General features: G+C 48.2%; 1 pseudogene; it reads left to right on the top strand.

The window, feature by feature from the left end:
* Positions 1 to 1,830: 1,830 nt before the first annotated feature.
* LOC118473043 (reticuline oxidase-like) lies at positions 1,831 to 3,967 on the top strand (annotated as a pseudogene).
* Positions 3,968 to 8,460: the final 4,493 nt, after the last annotated feature.

Genomic DNA, 8,460 nt, shown 5'->3' with positions numbered 1-8,460 from the left:
CCTGAAAACCAAACAGAGGCATTCAGTATGCGTTACTGTCCAGAAACTGAGACTGTATAGGCCCGTCAAGCAGCCGCTCAATGAACTGGTTCCGCGTTTATCTTTTCTCCGCACAAAATTTCTACTCTAAAGCTAGTTTGGCAACTTTATTTCCTAAAATATTCTTATTTTTCCAAAAGAAAATGAGAAATTAAAAATCACTTAAAAATAGAGTTGTCAAACTAGGTTCCGAACCTGTTTGTTTCGTATTATAATCTCTCCAGCTTATATAATCCAACGCAAATAATCCAACAGATAAGCAAACACTTATATTATGTGTTCAGATTATATAATCTAAAGCCCAGATTATGATAATCTCATAATCTCCTCAAGAGAGCTTATTTAAGATTATTTTTTTGGCAAAAGACCCACTACCCATGGTTATATAAATAGTAAATTACAATATATGTCATCCTTCTTTCTTCACCTCCAATAAACAAACAAGAGTATTGTTGTCGTTGTGAATAATCTACATTTATATAATCTAGACTATCAAACAGCTACATATAGATTATAATCTATCTAGATTATAATTTAGATTATAATCCAGATTATATAATCTATAAGCCGAAACAAACAGACCCAAATCACCGGATCGAATTTATCCCGGACAGAGATATTTTTCTTGATCTATCCTAGTTCGTGCACTTAAAAAACCATCCTATAGAAATAAATGGCCGGCTCAGATATATCTATCTATCTTCATCATCACCTACTATAAAGAATTCATTCAAAGTTCACTCAAGAGAACATATCGATGTACAATGGTACACGTATTAAATCATCAATATCTATTTAGTTAGATCTAACATCTCTAGTTGCTCGTTATATTTTACCGATAACGTATTCCACCACTACGCTCTATCACTTCGGCGGATGTTCTTTTATAAAATATATAGAACAATCAGAGACATAAGATCTTTAGAAAATTTATTATGTGCACTAGACTCCAATTCCCACGTGCATCATATATGTTCTCCTATCTTAATATTCATATCTAAATTTTAATCTATACATATTAGATTTGTTACACGCGCTGCCGCGTGCAAGTGACCAGTAAATATTACGGGGATGTTTGGTTCTATACATAAGGTGCCAAAAATTACCATACAATTTTATGCCACACTTATCTAAGATGATTAAGGTAGGCACTTAAATTATGTGCCACAATTTGTCATGCGTAAGAAAATTTTGCCACACTTTTACAAGTCATTAATATAACGAGTGGAACCTACGTAGGAGGAGAAAAATCTTATCATAATTATGGCTTCAAACCAAACACATGTCTAACCTTAGACGTGCCAAAATGTGGCAAGTGAGACACTAAACCAGACAACCTTGCATCGTGCGCTAGGGTTTCTTATATTCCATTGATCGTGGAAAACATAAAAAAGTATAATTATAATTATATATATATATATATAGTGTCAATTTTGTACCTAGAAATAATGTTAGAGTAATGATTAGTCAACGATCATTAAGTTTGGTTTTTTTGAAACTAGGAAAGCGGTTACTACTACTTAGCAGCCAAGTACTATAGATTAATCCAAGTAGCCAACTTGTAGCCAAGTTGCACCGTGTTGAGTTGAATAGTATATATATCATTGCAGACCAGTGATCATAGTATCATACACTAACCATTGCCTTTTTAGAAGGAAACTAACCGAACTCAAGAACGCTACTGTTTGTACAAGCACTAGAGTGAGAGCACCATCACCACCATGTACACCAATAGCTCCCCAACTTCCTTACTTCTAGGCATACTCAGCATACTCTTATCAACGCATCCCCATGTCATCGCGTCGCAGGTCTCCGCGCGACAATGGCGTGCGCGCCAGGTCCTTGTCGACCTGCCTACTGGCCTCCGGCGTCCGTAACTTCTCCATGGCCGGGTCTCCGGGCTACGCCACCATCTTCGACTTCTCCATCCAGAACCTCCGCTTCGCAGCCCCGGGGATCCGCAAGCCGGAGGCTGTCGTGCTGCCCACCTCCAGGCGCGGCCTCCAGCGCGCGGTTCTCTGCGCGCGTAGTGCGTCGCTGGCCATCCGCGTGCGCAGCGGCGGGCACAGCTACGAGGGCCAGTCCTACACCGTCTCCGGCGGCGTGCTGGACGGTAAAGCCCCCTTTGTTGTGATCGACCTCATGAACCTGAACAAGGTCCGTGTCCACGCCGCGTCAGCCACGGCGTGGGCGGAGTCCGGCGCGACGCTAGGCGAGGTCTATCACGCGGTGGCGCACTCGTCGCCGTCGAACCGGTCGTCCCTGGCGCTCACCGCCGCGTCGTGCTCCACGATCGGTTTGGGCGGACACATCTCCGGCGGCGGCTTCGGACCGGTGTCCCGGAAGTTCATGCTCGCGGCCGACAACGTGCTAGACGCGCTGCTCGTCGACGCGGTGGGCAGAGTCCTGGACCGCAGAGCCATGGGCGAGGACGTGTTCTGGGCCATCCGCGGCGGCGGAGGCGGCAGCTGGGGAGTCGTCTACGCCTGGAAGCTCCGGCTCGTCCCTGTTCCCGACACCGTGACGGTGTTCACGCCGAGAAGGGAAGGTTCGGTGGACGCCATGGCGGGCCTCGTGTACAGGTGGCAGTTCGTGGGGCCTGCTCTGCCGGACGAGTTTTACCTCTCGGCCTCGCTCACGATCGGTAGCTCGTCGGTCGTCATCACAGGAAGACCGAGATCTTCGCAACGTGGCATTCACGGGGCTGGTGCTTGGGCCAAAGGAGATGGCCATGTCGGTGCTGAACGAGAGGTTCCCAGAGCTGGGCCTCGCCGAGGCGGAGGTGTCGGAGATGAGCTGGGTCGAGTCGGCAGCACGGCTCGCCGGGCTGAGCTCGGTGGACGAGCTCCACCAGCAGGGTATCCAAGACCAAGTACTACGGCAAGAACAAGTCCGACTACGTGCAGCGGCCCATCTCGAGGGATTCCCTAGCCGCCATCCTACGGTACCTCTCCGACGGGCCGCCGGCGGGGTACGTGACCATGGACCCCTACGGTGGCGCCATGGCACGCTTGAGCGCCACGGCGACGCCGTTCCCGCACCGCGCGGGCAACCTGTACGCCCTTCAGTACGGCGTCACGTGGGACTCGGACGCCGGCGAGGCCAGCGTGAGTGCACGCATACAATGGCTCCGGTCACTGTACGCGTACATGACGCCGCACGTGTCGTCCAACCCACGCGCCGCGTACGTAAACTACATTGACATCGACCTCATGGGCTTTGACGAGAGCCTCGGCCCGGTCAGATTGGCATCGTCGGTGAGCCATGCGCGGGCGACCTGGGGCGCGGCGTACTTCACCGTGGAGAACTTCGACCGGCTCGTCCGGGCCAAGACGCGAATAGATCCTGCCAATGTCTTTTACAATGCCCAAAGCATACCATTGCATTAGCGGAAGATAGGGCCGAAATTTATTTGTGTACAAGATAAACTTCCTCCACCTCCTCCTTCCCCACCCCATCACGCGCACGTGCTCGGTATCCATTCCAAAATAAATGCACATCTCGTTTATCAAGAAGGTTAAACTTTTGTTAGGTTTCATCGAGTATATATATATACTAGTACGATCCCCGTACGTTGCGACAGCACATGAATTATTCGATAAAATATTAGTACATAAAAATAAACAACACATATTAACCATATATTCTCTTAATGGTTGCTAAGGTAGTGAAGAAATTGTAGCCACTTTCCTAATTTTTTTATCGTTCTTAGTTTTGAAATGGTGAATGTTGACCAGGTTTATCCGTTGTCAAAGCAAACGTTGGTGGTGGGTATAGAAATCAGGCATGGATACAAGATATAGCTCTAAAAACAGAATCATGGATAAACAACTCGTTCAGATATTCCTATTGATGTTTGTGAGTCAACTGTAACTACATGAAGCAAAATATACCTAAATAACACAACCTAGCTCCACAAGGCAGACACGACATGACCAAGGTGCACTGTCACAATTCAAAAAACTGCTACATTTATTTCTGCTTGTTGATGAATTAATTTACCGCAGTTGAGCAAGGGGGCGACCACCTGTTTTTGGATATAGACAAACAAATTGTAAGCTGCTTGTTGAAATATATGTACTTCAGGATTAATGAGTACTACTAGTAAATAAGGTCACCAAAAGTTATTATATTGGTGCACTGATGAAAACAGATGAAACAAATTTTACAACTTTATGTTTAAAACAATGATCCGGAGTAAGATGTATTGTTTTTAAAGATAATTCTGTAAGCCTGATTGTTATAATGAATAAGCTTCAATACGAATTGCATTTCCTTTGAACAAACTCTTTATTTACTGATCTAAAGCAAAACACGGAAATTCACATAATTACCTTGTGGTAATTCCACTTAGTTTTGTCTCCGACCTTGTATGCAAGTGGGATGAAAGCTCCCAGGCCCCATCCCACCATTCTCCCACTGTCACCTTCCCTGAGTTCCCGCACCTGCTGAAATGCTGCAGTGTCCCCCATCGTCATCAGTCATCACAGGCTGGTGCTGCTGCTGCTTCTTCTTCTGCTCAGATGAGATATCTGGTCCTCCAAATCCATAGACACTGGCACAGCTGGGTTTCTGTCCAAAGAACCGTATCCATGTCTCCTCAGGCGTCTGCCGCAGACGCGTCGTGTCCTCCGAGCTTCCCAGCACCACGACAACAAGTCCCTCTGACCTGTGGATGATCACTGCCTCGGCGGCGTGGACGAGATCCGCTTCAAACTGCAGGAAGTGTGCAAGCTCTGCAGCGTCGAGCTTCTGAGTATCCATCCCATTTTAATGCTAATGTGGGCCAATTAAAAGACTACATATAAAATTAAAAGACTACATATGACCGTAGTAGGCGGTGCTAATCAGTTTGGGCCGGTATCGACTTACCGATCTGGTACAGACTAGTGCTGGCAATTGGGACGAGCCGGGTCAGCCCAGTCCAAGCCCATCGTGCTTCGTGTCAAACGAGTTCGGGTCAGTAAAGTTCTAAAACTATTAGACCGTACCGTGCTAGTCCGAAGTGTAAAAATAGTGGCTCAGCCTGGTCCTAAACCACGTCGTGCCTTCGTTAGGCCGTGCCCGACCAAGCCCGACTGTATATTTGACCACATAAAATCAAAATATTACAACCATATAAAGTCCATATCTTACTAAATTAAAGGTATTAAACAATCTTAGCATCATTTAAACACATAAACCTCCAAATATCATAATAATATAAAATCGTTATCTTACTAAATTAAAAAAATTAAACAAATTTCGTATCGGGCCGTGCTTTGAGCTCCTATTTTCGGGTCGTGATCATAATGGCCGGAAAAGCCGAACCTATATTCACAGCAGTACAGACGGACACCTCTGTCGACCGGGGGTATGAACCGACTCGCAATGGAGTCGCTCTGATCGGAGAGCGCTGGAGCGGGTTTATAGGGGACCCAACTGACGATGAGATTGTGATGTGACTGCGTGTTCGCCTCGCCGCTAGTTCATCCTCTGACTGGTAACGTAGCTGAGGCACCTGAGCAACTGGTATGGCCGTAGGTACTGATTGTGCGTAATTTCCACACTGGACAATGTTGAAGCCTTCCATCCACAAGCGACCATCTGCACCCAGTGTTGGCCCACTACTGCAGCGAAGTACTTATATGAGCTCGTCAGACGGACACTCCTGCCTAGGATGGGATACAGGGAGGCTACCACTCATATTCAGCTTTGGCTCCTTGGTGCCCTGGTATCCCACTCTGAGTTTGATGTTGTTGACTTTCTGATCTGTGAGATTGAGGACACCGTTCTGGATGGGATTCGTGCTCGACGGCAGCTACCGTATGCTCACTACTTGTGCCACATCTTTGCGCAGCTGATCCAGCCACCTCGTTTTCAGAGTACCCTTGAGGCCTCACGCCTTGTGTTTGGATCTTACCGTCCTGCTCCTGAGATTCCAGTGCCAGCTTATGCTCCTGTGTTTGACACTCAGGCCGAGGATGCTGCACTTCGACAGTTTGACACCCAGGGTGCAGCTGCTGATGATGATGATGATGATGATTTTGGGGTTCCTCTTCCGCCCCCGCCTCCTATGCCTCCACGCTCACATGATCATGAGGCTGGGAGTTCCCGTGCTGCCCCTGCTCCTCCTCCAGCTTTGGACCCTGCCCTTGCTTCGATTCTTCAGACTCTCACCCAGCAGCAGCAGACTCTCACTCAGCAGCAGCAGACTCTCACCCAGCAGCAGGCTCTTCTGGCAGCCGAGCAGGCCCGTTTATCCGACAGGATGCTCTCGATGTTTCAGAGCATGCAGGACAGGCAGGATGCATTTCAGCAGCAGCTTATTCAGGATAGGGCAGAGAGTAGGGCATTCATGGCTCTCATGCTTCAGCATTCTGGTATCTCAGCACCTCCAGTTCAGTCTGCTCCGCCTTCTTCGCTTCACGCTCCAGTAGTGCCTTCGATCTTGTCTGCACCCCCTGCTGTTACCTCTCCGCTCCGGCCGGTCACCTTGGCGTTCACTTCTCCAGTTCTCAGCTCTGTCTGCCCGCAGCCGCCAGTGCCACCAGCATCTGCTGTTACCACTACCGCTGTGGCAGTATCTGTGACTGCTTCTGCTCCGGTAGCTCCTGCAGCGCTGCCTGCGTCCGAGTCAGTACCAGCTCCAGCTTCTACCGCAGATCCTGGATCCGAGACTGACTCTGACCCTCCGTCGGCGTTTGCTCTGCTACCTCGACCTCGACCGGATGCGCCCCCGCCGCCTCCTCCTGCTTCAGATGTTTAGGTTCAGGTCCCTTTTGGTGTTTGACGCCAAAGGGGGAGAGATATGAGTTGTGAGAGCTAGGGGGAGTTAGAGAGTTAGTAGAGAGTCAGTGTCCTTTTGATGTAATATTTGTGCCTGCTACTCTCTGTACTAGCTTTATGTTTTTGGCTCACAAACTCGTCATATACTCTCGTTGCGTATGATTGACTGTGTGTTCACCTTATATTTTATCACCAGTCTTCTAGCTCTTGTTTCATTAATTTGACTTCACTTTTATATGAACAAGAATCTTATGATGTGTATGCGCTCACTCTTATTATTATGGTACACATTCTTTCTGTCAAAAAGATTACTAAGTATAACTAACCATTCTCTCTATTGACAGAATCTTCAAAACAAACTACTCTCACAAAACTTGTAGGGTTGTCATCAATCACCAAAAAGGGGGAGATTGAAAGCATCTAGGCCCCTGGTTGGTTTTAGTGATTAATGACAACGTAATATTATATGTGACTAACGTGTGTTTTGCAGAGACAAATGGTAAGTTAGGTCGCATGACAGGTAAAAGCACTACAATGTGAAAACAATCCCGGAAATAAGAACTCGAAGCGACGGCTAAAAAGACGGAACAAAAGGTGAAGGTCTACGGAGTCCGAGTGTCAAGGAGATGTGGACACTCGCGATTTAGTTAGGTCTTTTATTCTCTTTTAGCCGTACTATAAAGAGGGGTTGTCGATGAGTAGTTTGACCAAGAGAGTTCTAGTGTAGTGTTGGTGCACAATCACACTCATATACAGTGCTAGGTGTCACTCTAGAACTCACACACAAGTTAGAACGAAAACCGATTTGAAAATCAGCTGAAAAACAAGATGCTTTGGGGCACCGGACTGTCCGGTGTGCACCGGACTGTCCGGTGCACCCTCTGCCAGGTGGGACCAGGCTGGTCCTCAGCAGAGCCTTCCCAGTCGCAGAAACCCGAGAGCGCTGCCTTCGGAAATGAATTTTAGTGGCACACCGGACACCGCACCGGACTGTCCGGTGTGCACCGGACAGTGGACTGTTCACTGTCCGGTGCGCCATGAGTCCAACGGCTAGCTGTCAGAACTAGCCGTTGGAAGTGACCGTTGGCGCACCGGTGGCGCACCGTTGGCGCACCGGTGGCGCACCGGACTGTCCGGTGCGCCATCGCGCAGCAAGTTTCCTGTAACGGCTAGTTGGTGGGTGAGGGCTATTTATACCCCCTCCACCCACCATATTCAATGTCTTGCACTCCACATTTATTCCAGCACTTTGGTAGAGCATTGCAAGCACCAAAAGCCTAGTGAGGAGATTAGAGAATCATAATCTGCGCTTGTTCCTCATTAGCGCTAGTGAGAGCCACCTAGAGCACACACCACTTGCATTAGGCTTCTCTTGGTCAAGCGAAAGTCTATGGCTTGTTACTCTTGGTGATCGGCATCACCTAGACGGCTTGGTGGCGTTGGGAGCTCGGTGATCACCGTGAAGATCTTGTTGGTGACCCGACTCAAGTTTGTAAGCGGTCTCGAGGGATCCACCGCGCCGGAGTGGCAAAGGATCATCTCGTAGTGAGCACTTGGTTCTTGCGAGGACCAAGGGGGAGCGATACCCTTGCGCGGGTGCTCCAACGAGGACTAGTGGAGAGTGCCGACTCTTCGATACCTCGGGAAAAATTG

The sequence above is a fragment of the Zea mays genome, chromosome 7, assembly GCF_902167145.1.
Source record: "Zea mays cultivar B73 chromosome 7, Zm-B73-REFERENCE-NAM-5.0, whole genome shotgun sequence".
NCBI classification, from domain to species: domain Eukaryota; kingdom Viridiplantae; phylum Streptophyta; class Magnoliopsida; order Poales; family Poaceae; genus Zea; species Zea mays.
This window is presented reverse-complemented; position numbering and strand designations above follow the sequence as displayed.